Source organism: Schistocerca piceifrons, chromosome X (assembly GCF_021461385.2).
Source record: "Schistocerca piceifrons isolate TAMUIC-IGC-003096 chromosome X, iqSchPice1.1, whole genome shotgun sequence".
Lineage (NCBI taxonomy): Eukaryota > Metazoa > Arthropoda > Insecta > Orthoptera > Acrididae > Schistocerca > Schistocerca piceifrons.
In genome coordinates, this window is record NC_060149.1 from 512,090,896 (window position 1) to 512,104,612 (window position 13,717).

Genomic DNA, 13,717 nt, shown 5'->3' on the forward strand with positions numbered 1-13,717 from the left:
CATATGGAGACCATTAAATTCCTACAGACTCGTGGGGAAGCAGTCCATTGCCCGAACCTCGTTGAAAGAGACTCGCCGCAAACAACCTGAACGAAAGTTTGGTTTAATATCAGTCTTCCGATTTTGCGGATGTGAGTAGCGTCCTCGTGGTACAAGGTCGTAAATAACTTGATTCCAACGAACGAGCGACTTTTCCGTATTGGGCTTAGTGAGACGGATTTATGTAGTCGTTGTACGTCTCCCGATACGATACGACATCGTTTTACTTGTGGAGGTCATAAGGCAAACTCGTGGTTGGATCAGGACACAATTGACCTTCCTTACTCGGTCTTCTGAGACTGCCTGCACTACGGACATCATAGTGCGCCCAGATTCTTCTTTCTTTCCACAGTCAAAAACCCATACCGTTATGTGGTTGCTGGGACATTTCGTTCATTATTTTGTAGAAGGCGAGGGGGACGATCACATGAACGTCATTCAGTACATGATCACGGCCTATTGGACATGCTTGCGAATGCCTTGATATCGAGACCTCTTCGCCAACATGGTGAATCTTGTTTTTCATCGGTAAGGTGTTGATTAATTTAATTCATTTTGATGTAAGTGTTTTTCTTTGTTATGTATGTTTCCCATCTGATTTGCTTCGATTTGTTCTCTCCTTGTTTCCCTGTTCGTTTTGTTTTGTGTTTTGACTCAACATCGCTCTATTGTCAAACGTGTATCGATGAAGTATAGATACACGGGCGCGTCTACAATCCTCAGCTTTTCCTAGTTTACTTGGAATTTTTCTTAGTTTGCTATTTGGAATGTAATCTTGTTTCGTTTTCCTACTCCTTTTAGATTCAATTATGAACTATGAAAAACACAAAATAAAAAATAAAAAAATTAAAATTTACTAAAAAACCATATTAAAATAGCTATTGATACATATCTTACGAGCTTGGTGGTGGTTTGTTGGCTACGTTCTCGTTTTTTTTCTTTTATTTATTGTTCTATTCTCGTAATAAATTTTTTCTCCCTTTTGCAGCCTCTATTAGATGATGATATGACTATGGTCTACTGAAGTGTCATGATAGTACCAAGTCTTTCTGATAATAAAAAAAAGAAAAAAAATGGCTCAGTCGGATAGAGAGTCTGCCATGTAAGCAGCAGATCCCAGGTTCGAGTCCTGGTCGGGGCACGCATTTTCATCTGTCCCTGTTGATATTAATCAACGCCTGTAAGCAGCTAATGGTCTGAATTTCGTTGTAATTTCATAATAATTTTTGTGTTGTTCGTGGCGGAACAGGCTTGGAGTGGCTGAACAAAGCTGTCAGTGGCCTGTGATCTGAGATGAGATAGAAGGTCGACTATACAAATAGTGGCGAAATTTAGTGACTCCATAAAAAATGGCGAGCGCCTCTGTTTCCAGCTGCCTGCGATTACACTGCGCCTTGTTTAAAGTTTTGGAAGAAAAGGCTACAAGCCTGTCAGAGCTACCAATCCTGTGGGATAGCTTCAATCCAAGCCCATAGGATGACGCATCAAGTGCTAAAACTACTGGCTTGTTTTGGTCAAAGTGGACCATACAACGATCACTGAGAAGATCATCCTTAAGTTGCTGGAATGCGTCCTGAAAATCTTTGGACCGTAAGAAGCGAACAACTCTCCAGCGTAGGTGGTTCAACAGGGCAGCAGTTTGTACTGTATGAGGAATAAATTTGAAATAATACGTCGGTTAGCTCATTACTGCCTTTAACTCCTTAAAATGACGAGGCGCCGTCAAATCCCTGAGTGACGACAAGTGCGATTGCGCTGGATGGATGCCCTGTGAATTAATGATATGAAGAAATGAGCATTTCGCTTTATTACACGTGGTTCCCATGTCCGAAAGATCTTGGGACAAACAGTCAAAACTGGATAAATATTCATCTGGTGTGCCAAAAGAAACTACAGTGTCATCTAAATGATTTACACACGAGGGGACCTTCGCTGTTAACTGATTCAGAAATCACTGTAAAACTGCGAGAGTTAATGCACTGCTGATTGGGAGGAGCTGGAACAGATATAGACTCAAGTGCGTGATAAGTACAAAGAACCGTTTGGAATGTCATTCAAGGGTAACTGCGAGTATGTCCCCGGGAAATTTATTTTGGAAAACAAACATTCCTGTCCCAATCTGTCGATCAGTTCATCAGGTGAAGAAGGGGAAAAAGAGTCCGTCTCTGTTTTGAGGGTTGATAGTGGTTTCAAAGTCTGCTCATAACTGCAACCCACCCGATGGCTTTTTGATAACTGTCGGGAGAGATGCCCACTGACTAGCGGAGATCTGTTCAGCAACACCACTGTCTTGTCGTAGTTTCAATTCTTGAGCGACCTGATCACGAATGCGTTAGGGGACAAGCGATGCACTATGAAATGGTGGTTGTGCATTATCTTTTAAAGTTACGTGTGCTTCAAAATCTTCAGCGTTCCCCAGGCCTTCTCGAAATAAATTTCTGTATTGTCACATCACTCATTAATACAGTTGTGAGGAACAGTAGCATTGACTGGCAACACATTGTCCTGAATGTCCAGGTAAAACAAGTCAAGTGAGGCCAGATCAAAAAAGTTCGGACTGTTTCGAGAACACGGTACATGAAGTAGTAAAGTTCTAGTAACATTAAGAAATGTTGCTGCCAGTCTGCACACTCCCGACACTGGGATATTGTGTCCATTGTATGCTGGCAGAATTGCAGTAGGCTGCTGTAGCCATGAGCTGCCTAACAATTCATAAGTATTTCTGTTCAGCAAAGTCACGCAAGCACCTTTGTCTACTTGTAGTCTCACAGAATGCTCTGCCACACGTAGATGTACATACAGTTTATTTCTCTGAAAGCAGATCACTTGTGAACGATTCTGTTTACTTTAAGGGTAAAACACTGATTGGGCCTCCACCACCGGCTCAACTGATACGACATTTACTTCTTTTGAAGAACACTGAAGTAGAGTCTCACTGTCGCCTGCCACGGCTGTTTTGAAATCACGCTTGAATATGGCCCCGTTTGCCACAGGAAAAGCATTTTGCCTCTCTGCGTGGGCACTGCTAACGGTCGTGCACTTCGGGAACGACTTCCAGATATTATACTGCAAAGTTGCGAGGTGTCGGGGCTAGCAGTGTATTTAACACTAAATTCCTCTAGAATCTTCATATGGAAATGATGCTTTAAGCCCCCCCCCCTTTTCTAAATCCGACTTTTGTTGTTGCACATGGATCAAGAAGAAAAATAATAAACATAACACATGAAACATTTACAATACGTCAACTTGGATACTCAAATAAATGCTGTGAAGGTGAAGTTGTCCATAAACTAGATTGTGACATTTATGACCAAGTGGTATGTTGAGCCAATTCCTTGCAACTCAAATCTTACGAGAAACACCCAGCCAACCCAACAATAATTGCTGCTACTGTAGTGAGAACTCAGACAATGAACACCCAAGACAGAACCACATTAGAAAAGACGGGAACAGGCGCGCTCTGCAGAGCTCTGATTGTCACATATCTAAATTCCCTAATCTGCCGGTGCTGCGCACATACATTACCAAGCTGTCTTCTTAACTGCAAGGACACGATCTGGCATATCGGAAGCGATGGCTGGTTGCTTCGACGTCCCGTTGTGGTGATGATAATGTCGCGAGTATAGCCCAAAACAAATTATCCTGGTCTGGTTGCTCCAAACTAAAGACTTCTAGCAACACAAATGCGCCTTTGAGGGAGACGAAGAAGGCTCGCTACACGATCACTGACGGTATAGTGATTGATTTTAACAAGCGAAGTCACACAGTAACTCCGATACAGTCAACTTTAGCCAAAACTGCTCAAGATGGGTAACGTAGGCCACTTGTACATAGAATGCTCAATTGCCAACTGTACTCGGAAAGCTACGTTGAAGTCGGAACTTCAGCAATTTCATCAAACAGTTACAATTAAATGAAAGTATATTAGACAAACAACGGAAGGCAGGCTGTCCAGAGCAGCGAGATTCCCACGCCCGGGTTCCCGGGTTCGATTCGCGGCGGGGTCAGGGATTTTCTCTGCCTCGTGATGGCTGGGTGTTGTGTGCTGTCCTTAGGTTAGTTAGGTTTAAGTAGTTCTAAGTTCTAGGGGACTTATGACCACAGCAGTTGAGTCCCATAGTGCTCAGAGCCATTTGAACCAACCAGAGCAGCGAGAGCTCAGTCTTGTAACCTACTCTGACCGAAAAGCGAGAGCCGACTCTCTCAAGAGCACCCGTACAAGCCGAACACAGAATATTCCCGCCCCCACGACAGTGGCTGTGGTTAAAACGTGCCAATCACCAACTCGAAAACCGGTGGAAAATTCCACTCTACTGCCGAAGCACTACTATTCCACCAATGGAGATACTTGGCGCCAATTTCTGCGCCCCTGAGCAAGCCAATCACAGTTATAATTTTGCATAAAATGCGGGAATTTGCCTGCCAAGACTGCCTGGGAACACAAATCATTCCCACGCCTCGCTGGAAGTCCGTCAGAAAGTGTTTTCACTGTGTTTCTGCGAAGCAACGGAATCTCTAGCCCAGCCGCTCCGTCAGGCCCCTGTGGGCGTGTCGCCGCCGCTCTTATGACAATGACGGCGTCTGGAAAGCATGCACTCGACTCACTCACACCCGTCGGCTTAACCCTTTCATGATCGGCAGAACCCGCCTGTCACCGGACCACCCGGGTGATGAGAGACGCTGTGTGGGAAGTCCACGTGTGAAGCAGTAGCAACTTTTCACCACATGCAATTAGAGAGGAAAATATTCATATCTTCTGAGTTCTCAATACTAGCCTTGTAATGACAATATCCGGCCATACTTCCACAAACCGAATTACTCAGAGTTAGATATAAAGAAGAGAAGGGGCAAGTCACTGTGTGCATCTAAAGGCATGCCACCTCTCAAAGTGGCAGGCGTACGGCGTGACTGATTGTTTTTTAACAATGGGCTTTGCCTGCAGCTTGACCTCTGAGTAGAGAACTGAGTGCATTGTGTACTTTGAACTACAGAAATGGTCAGAGCCTCTAAATTTACCCCTGCAATATCTAAAACGTTACCGAGCGAGGTGGCGCAGTCGTTAGACACTGGACTCGCATTCGGGAGGACGACGGTTCAATCCCGCGTCCGGCCATCCTGATTTAGGTTTTCCGTGATTTCCCTAAATCGCTCCAGGCAAATGCCGGAATGGTTCCTTTCAAAGGGCACGGCCGACTTCCTTCCCCGTCCTTCCCTAATCCGATGAGACAGATGACCTTGCTGTCTGGTCTCCTTCCCCAAAACAACCAACCAACCATCTAAAACGTTCTGAGGTTCAGTAACAGAAAGGTCAGTTTCTAACTTAGGATATGGTAGCTTCAAAATTGGAGTGTGCATGCGTGCATCTCATACATTTTGAGTAATCACGCCACGGAGTATGACGCCACTTGTGTGACGTCACATGGACACTTAAATATGCAATGTCTGGTAACACCTCTTAGTTCTGCGAGTCATTGTTTAAATGTCTAATCCGATTGCTTCCTAAGCCAAAAGAACTTGTATTTGGCAGCTGCTACATGCACCTGAGCGCCAAGGTGCTCATATAACTTCTAACAAATAACACTCAAAGTCCTCCGGCCAAGAGTCCGTAGACATTTTGACACACAACATAAAACACTTCGGCACCAACATTAGTAAGGAAATAATCTTTGCGCTTCGTATCTGCTATGTCATAGGCGGAAAACTGCGCTACAAGTTGAGTGGGTATTCAGCCCAGTCCCCTCACTGGCCGTATGTTATCGGAATTTGGGTGTGCCCGTAGTATGTTGAGTTGTAGCTGCCATTGAAAGTACTTGCGTCAGTTGAATAACTCTCTGCCCAAGTTGCTGAATTTGTTGCCTATGCAACTGAACCACATCATTTACAGAAAGTTCTTGCCGTGGCACAGACATAACAATTCCTTGACGTTAATACACACAAAATACACTTAACGTCGCCCTTGATGAAGGAAAACACAGCACCGTAGGTTCACGAGACTCGTCACCACCGTTGGGTCGCCGCTTGAAGTTAGGGACGAACAGTGGTAAAACAGTAACTAATGATGACACAATCTCAACTAAAGTGGGTTTTATTCTTCGAGACACACAACTTGCAAAAGATTGCAGATCACGTGTGTATCATACATCAACACGCTGTACAGAGGATGTGGTGTCTGAGGCACAAATATTGGCACTAACATGCAGAGCTCTTCTGCATGGAATAGACGGAATGTACTGATTCCACAAACGCTTGTTAGCAACTCCGTGACACAAGCGGTAGGCTTCGTCGTAATCCGACTCGCGGCTGAATACACATTGGCCGCTTAGCGCTCTGGACGGAAGTGAATACTCACCGGCAGCAGCGGCTCACTGAACTTTACTGAAGGTGTGCCGGAGACTGTGTCATTGTTTGTCGGTCTAGCAGGCAGCGACTTTCCTCCTGTAAGTCGAACTGGTGGCCACTGTGGGACAGTGGGACGTTTACTTAAATATCCCGATGACTTCACAGAAACTTTTAACTTCGTATATTAATTAAAGTATGCATATTTGCTGTCGTCTCCCTCTTATGCCTGCTGTTTACGTTAAAGCTCCACAGTCACTGTCACAAATTCTTCCGAACACTGTTTTTCCCTCGTTTATCCATAAATCAGTGTAATATTACTAAAATTGGAATGGCAGAGTCTTCGTACATGTTGGTGTAGATAGTGAATTATAACTGTTAGGATACAGTGAGTTTGTGTCGTAATTTTTCCATGCTAATCATCCCGCTTAGAGGCTGGCGTAATGTACAAGTTGCCTCTGTTATGATATTCCCACATCGCAAATCACTTGTTACCAAATGATACGGAACTGTGTAGGCATACAGGTCTAAACGTCTTAACAATAGTACTCTGCAGGGTATTTTTTAAAATCATGTTGAAGGTTGTCTACTTCGACAAACGGTAGAATTACGCAGACTGCTAATACTATGTCCTTTGGTCAGGGCAGTTTAGAAAACTAGTAAGGTGTCTGCCAAATCGTAAATCGTGTTTTAGTCTATGTAATCGACTCTCAAATTAAATAATTAAAGCTATAGGCAGACAGAACTCACATCTTCTTGGGTACAAGTTAGCAAGGCTTCCACCACTATATCTGTTTTCGTATAGAACTAAAATTTCCACAACTTTAGCAACGAATAGCTATTAAATGTAGTACATTGCAGAACACTGTCCAACAGTTTACAGTACAATAAAAGCATGTGGAATGGGATACAATGTAGAAAAATAGTGTTTCTGCGAAAAATGCCTAGCGCCACCATAGTGTTATAAATAGTAGGTTCAAATAATGTTCTTTAGTCAGGGAGACATGTATCAGGCCACTTTATAAGAGTGTTAAGACAAGCAATTGTGTGTAGTTTTTTGTACGTATAGTGTTACTGTCAGCACCAAAAAAACCTCCTTAGAGAGGAAATTTGGTCGTGCATATTCATCAAAGCAAATGGTGTCCTTTTAATGCGAGACGTTACTCTAAATCCTGAACAAAAATTTCTGAGAATGTGGCACCAAGAGAAACTCATGCAGCAACTGGACTATCATTAAATTTATTTTCGCAAAAGTCACTCATATCATCCGTATTCTGTTTTGAGCAACGTCATGGTACTTAAAGAGTGAGAGAGGATTCACCTTACCCTGTGTTTACGGATGCCCCAAGTTTCTTTTTCGACGAAGAATACGAAGAAAAATATTTGTGTGTGTGTGCGTGTGTGTGTGTGTTTTTATAATATACTGAAAAACGGATTTACAAACTTTGTTTAACGATTTTTCTAACGGTGCACAATCAGGGGTGACTGGAAGTGTCAAAAGTTCACATTCCACTGTTGAAGGACATTCCTCTACCAGCAATAGAGGGTGAACTTCTTAGAGTGTAACTACTCGTGCTGGAGAAACGTCAGAAAAATAGTTAAACAAACCTTTTCCGAAGACGCAGAGACAAAAGCCAAAAGGTAATACATAATTTCCATCAATGTGCAACTTTATGTTTGTGTGCCAACGCCGTGACGGAAACTAAATAAATCAGCAGAGCATAAAGAAGGCAAGGGATTCTTCAATTGTTGCTCACTAAGGAGCTCACCAGGTAAAACACTCAGTCCTGTGGACAGTACACTGTGAGATAACTATAGATAGCCACTGTGGGGAATGCTCTGATCTGTTGTACACCAGCTGTTGAAAGTTACTTGGTATGGACTGTGGAAGTCAGATGACAATGAGTACATTTGAATAGTATGCTTCTAGCTGTCTATTGAGTTCTTAACGTCACTGGTTCAGCGCACATCTCTGTATATGAGAGTAAGCGTGTCAGACTGGTATGCGGGGAACCCGGATCTACATCTACATCTACATTTATACTCCGCAAGCCACCCAACGGTGTGTGGCGGAGGGCACTTTACGTGCCACTGTCATTACCTCCCTTTTCTGTTCCAGTCGCGTATGGTTCGCGGGAAGAACGACTGTCTGAAAGCCTCCGTGCGCGCTCGAATCTCTCTAAGTTTACATTCGTGATCTCCTCGGGAGGTATAAGTAGGGGGAAGCAATATATTCGATACCTCATCCGGAAACTCACCCTCTCGAAACCTGGCGAGCAAGCTACACCGCGATGCAGAGCGCCTCTCTTGCAGTTATTCCATTCTCGGTAATGCCATGCTTATTTCTTTGTTAGAAGGACTGGAGCAAGATGCACTCTGCCTCGTGATGCCAACTGAGGAGGTATGAGGGTGGGAAGTAGCTTCTCGACGGTGTGGGAAGCTGACAACGCCCAAGAGTGTACTATGCAGACGCCACACGCTTCAAGCCACATCCGACAGACGCCACTGATTGAGGATTATACGACCATTTCCTTTACTTTACGTCTATGGTCACAAAATTTTTTGTCAACGCATTACCGGTTTCGGTCTATAATGACCATTTTCAGATCTGCAGCAAAATACGGGAAACATAAATACATTAGCAGTTTCTCTACAGCTTAAAACAACAAATAGACCATAATGGAAAGTGCTACTGCCATACATATGCACTTGTGTGCTTTAAGTATTAAGAGGCATACCAAAAAAACTGCTTAACTGGAAGAGTGACTTCGTGCCCAGTGCCTACTCTGCTTTGCTTGAAAATGTTTTACTTTAATCACTGATTTTTTTTTCTTTATTGTAATTTCATTCCCCTGCCCCATATGGGCAGCGAAGAGCTGGCAACGGCACAGTCCACCACTCTTCACCCAATTGGCTTTATAAAAGTACAGAAGGGTGAATGTATAAAAAGGGGGGATAAAAAGGGGGACATAAAAAACACAGTAAATAGAGATGATGGGAGTTAAAATATACACTAAGATGGGGATATGCACTGGGGGACAGTTAAAAAGTCGACATAAAGTTAAAAGAACACACTGGAGGCAATCACAAGTTAAAAGTTGGCCACAGGATAAAAATCACACAGCGCATGACACTTAAAAAACCATTGGAAACGTCAGAGCATTCATGAAGAATAAAAAAAACGCTTTTAGGGACCTGCCGAGGGACTGGAAGCTGGAGAGGAGGGAAAAAGAGGGGAGGAAGTTGCGGTGGAGGGCTGGGAGGTGGGGAGAAAGAGGAAAAAGAGGGGGTAGGAGGCGCACCAAGAGGCAGGAGACCGGCAGGGCAGGAAATGAAGATGGAACACAAGGCAGGAGGGAGTGTAGAGACACTGAAGGGGAGTGTGGGAGAGAGAGGGGATGTAGGAGGGGGAGAGCCGCTCAGGAGAAGGGAGGAGGAGGAGAGGGAGCCCTGAAGAGGAGGCAGGAGGAAGGTGGGGTTAGAGTTGGTAGGAGGGGTAGATGTCAGGCCGAATTTCATCATCTGGGAGGGGTAGGTGCTGGAAGCTGCATTGGGAAAGGAGGTGGAGGGTGTGGAGATGGAGAGAGGGGGGGACACAATGGTAAAGGCGCCGCAATGGGCTGGGGGTGGAGAGGAAGGGGGACACCAGGGGGCGGGAGGGGATCGAGTCATTGGGCAATATACAGGGTGCGGATGTGTTCAAGGAAAAGGAGAAGGTGGGGGAAGTGGATGATGTCGAAGAGGATGCACGTGGGGGGACAGAAGGCGGATAGGGAAGCTGAGGTGGAGTGCAAACACAGGCATAACAAAGGCTGCGACAGATCAAGGATTTGTAGGTGTGAAAGATGGTGGAAGGATGCGGTCCCCATGTTTGGCCAGACAGGAGTTTCAGGAGGTGGAGTCTGTTGTGGGCTTTGTGTTGGATTGTAAGGAGATGGGGAGTGCAGGTGAGGGGGTGGTTGAGGGTGAGGCCAAGGTATTTGAGGGTAGGAGTGAGGTGGATAGGACAGCCATAAATGGTTAGGAAGAAATCATGGAGACAGAAGGAGAGGATGCTGCGGCCTATGATGATCGCTTGGGTTTTGCATGGGTTGAGATGAAGGAACCACTGGTTGCACCAAGTGGTGACCTGGTCAAAGTGGGTTTGGCGGGTATGCTGGGACCATTGAACGGCAGGATAAAGGACTAGGAAGGCGGTGTCATCAGAAAATTGGAGAAGATGAACAGGTGGGGGAGGTTTGGGCGTATCAGTAGTGTACAGGAGATAGAGGAGAGGGGAAAGGATGGAGCCTTGGGGTACGCCAGCAGAGGGATAGACGATACGGGAGTTGGAAAGTGACATAGGAGGGATGATGGGAGAGGAAGAAAGCAACGAGGTGGACGAAATTGATAGGGACAGCATAGGTCTGTCAGACATGGTTGCAGGCGTTCTGGAGGTCAAGGGAAACAAAGATAGCGGAGTGACAGGAGTTATGTTGGAGGGAAAGAAGATTGATAAGGTTAAGGAGCTGGACGTCGGCTAAGAAGGAAGGTTGGAAGCAACACTGGGTAAGGGGGAGGAGTTGGTGCTGGTTAAAGTGGCGGTGAATACGGTGGGAGAGGATAGTCTCGAAGACCTTACTGAGCATGGAGGTGAGGCAGATGGGACAATACGAAGAGGTATCAGAGGGGGATTTGTTGCATTTAGGGAACAGTAGAAAACAAGAAGTCTTCCACAGGTCAGGGTAAAAGCCAGTGGAGAGGAGGACATTGTACAGAGTAGCAAGGACAGCCAGGAATGACGGGGGGTCTCCTTGAGGTGGCGGTAGGTGACGCCATCATGACCAGGGGTGGTGTTGCGTTTGGAGCAGAGGATGAGTGTGATGTCATGTGTGGTGATGAGGGTGTTGATGTTGGGGGGGGGGGGGGTGGGTAACTGATCCAAGTACTGGAAGCTAGGGATGAGTGGTGGGACAGAAGTATCAGTGCAGTCAAGGATGGTGGGGAAGAGGGAGTAATCAAAATGGGGATTGTCAGGAATGGAAAAGACCTCTGATATGTGGGGTGCAAAATGGTTAGCCTTACTGAGATTGTCAGGGAAGGGGCGATCGTTGTGGAGGATAGGGTAATGCAGTGTGGGATGGCTACCAGTAAGGTGATGCAGGACCAGTACTTAGAGGGGTTGACAGGGAGGGTGCTGTTGAGGTGTGTGCATGTCTAGCACCAGTCCTGGCGTTTCTTTGCTGTAAGAAGGTTCTGGCTGTGTCGCTGTAATTGCCCCGGGGGTGGGGGAGTGTATCCCAGTCATAGGTGCGAAGGAACGAGTGGTAGAGCCTGCAGGATTCACGAAGAAGGACGGCTTGCGGAGGAAGCATAGGGTAGTGAGGGTTGATGAGTATGGTAGGGACATAGGCCTTCACAGCATCAGTGATGGTCTTCTGAATGAAGGAAGAGGCATGGGTGACATCAGTGGGATGGTGAAAGGTGAGGGTGTGGCTTTTGACCTGTGAGGTAATGGATTCCTGGTAGGCATCCCAGTCAGTGCAGCAGCAGTCTTGGATGGACTTTGGAAGACAGCTGGGTGGGGGGCTGCAGGGGGGCCATGGGCAGAGGGGACAGTGAGAAGGACGGGGAGGTGGTCAGTATCAATGGGATCGAGGACGTCCATGGTGATACAACAAACGAGGTGGGGGGAAGCAAGGATAACGTCATGGGTTGAGTTAGTTTCAGTACAAGTGTGTTATGGGAGAGGAACTAGGTCATCATGGGGGGTGGCAAGGAACTGATGCCACTGCTTATGGGTGGCAGGGTCATGGCTGTGGATGTTGAGGTCAGTGGCCATCACATAGGTGGTGACGGTGCAGTCAACATGGGAAATGAAGTCTTAGGGGAGAGGAGCTGCAGGATGACTATAGATTGTGGCACAGGTGATGGTGAGGGAGGGAAAAAAGACGCTGAGGAGAAAGTGTTCAGTTGGGTTATTGAGGAGGGGTTGTGGCCGGACAGGAAGATGCTTGAGGTGGCCAACAGCGACCCCACCTTGGGCGAGGAGAAGGGCATTGTCGATGCACTGAAGGAGATAGGGAGAGGTGTGGCAACATGGTGAGGTTGGAGGAAAGTTTCATTAAGGATCAAGGTGCTGGGATAGGTAATGCATGAAGAGGTATTTGTTGGCAGGGAGGGAGCTATTGTTGAGGTAGCAGAGATGATACTGGTGATGAGCCAGGAGATGGGAGGGGGAAAGGAAGTGGGGCGAGGAGAGACAGCTTAAACGAGGGTGTGTAGGTGGGTGAAGGTAAAGTGAACCTATTTGTGGGAGTAGGTGGCATAGGTATTTAAATGGAAAATAGAGCGGGTGGCGAGGGAAATCTGCTGGAGTGTTTTGGGGGTGCTGGAAGGGGTAGATGTCCTGCAGGACAATGGTTAGGAACTGGATGATGTCTTCTGCTGTAGGGGGAGGGCAGAGGGAATTGCTGGGGTGGATGGGCAGGTCGATGGGGCGAACGGGGACAGTGAGATCAAGGTTGGTGGGAGGGGGCTTTGCTTTGCATTTGGAGGAGTAGCTGGGGTGGGGTTTGTTGCAAGAAGGGGGAGAGGCGAGGTTAGGACACTGTTCAAGAAAGTGGAAGGCTTTACAATGGGGGAAGGTGAGGGGTTCTTGCCGTTTTGGGTGAGGTGGTCATTGTACAGGAGACAGCACTGGCAGCAGTAGGATTGAGGAGGTTGAATGGGACAGGTCAGTGGGGTGGTGGCGGTTGAAAATCAGCGTTCCCTGTGTGAGGAGGTGATCGATCTAGGAGGCGGACTCAGTAAAGATATGCATAAGGAAGGCAGGGACAGAGGAGTTGTAAATTAGGTGGGCCGAGCAGATTTCCAGGGCGGGATGGGTGTTCAGTTCCAGCAACACCTCCACTTCTGTGACCACAGGGGTGAGTTTTGTGGTCATGGCAGTGAGGGCTGGTGGACAATAACAGGGTTGAGGCTGGTGAGGAGAGGAGGAAGTAAGGAAAGGGGTCAGGGACGCATGGGGAAAAAAGGTGATGCAGGGAAGGTGCTGGAGGAGGTCAGTATGGAAGAAGGGGAGGAGGACTTGATGAGAAGAGAGTCTCTGCAAGGGATAAGTTGGGTAATGGGTGCACTGGGAATGTATTTCCAGATTTCAAGGGTGAGGGTGCGGGCATCTAGGAATTTTGGATCAGGGTTGGCAAGGACGAAGGTATACAGGGTGGGGGCAGAGGAGGCGGGAGGAGGGGTGGTATCCAAGGCAGGATCAGAGGGAAGTGAGGTGGGTGGTGGTCTTTTGGAGGAGGGTGTGGAGGTGAGGTCGCCACTTGGCCACTTGGGAGGTTTTTTGGCGGGTGTG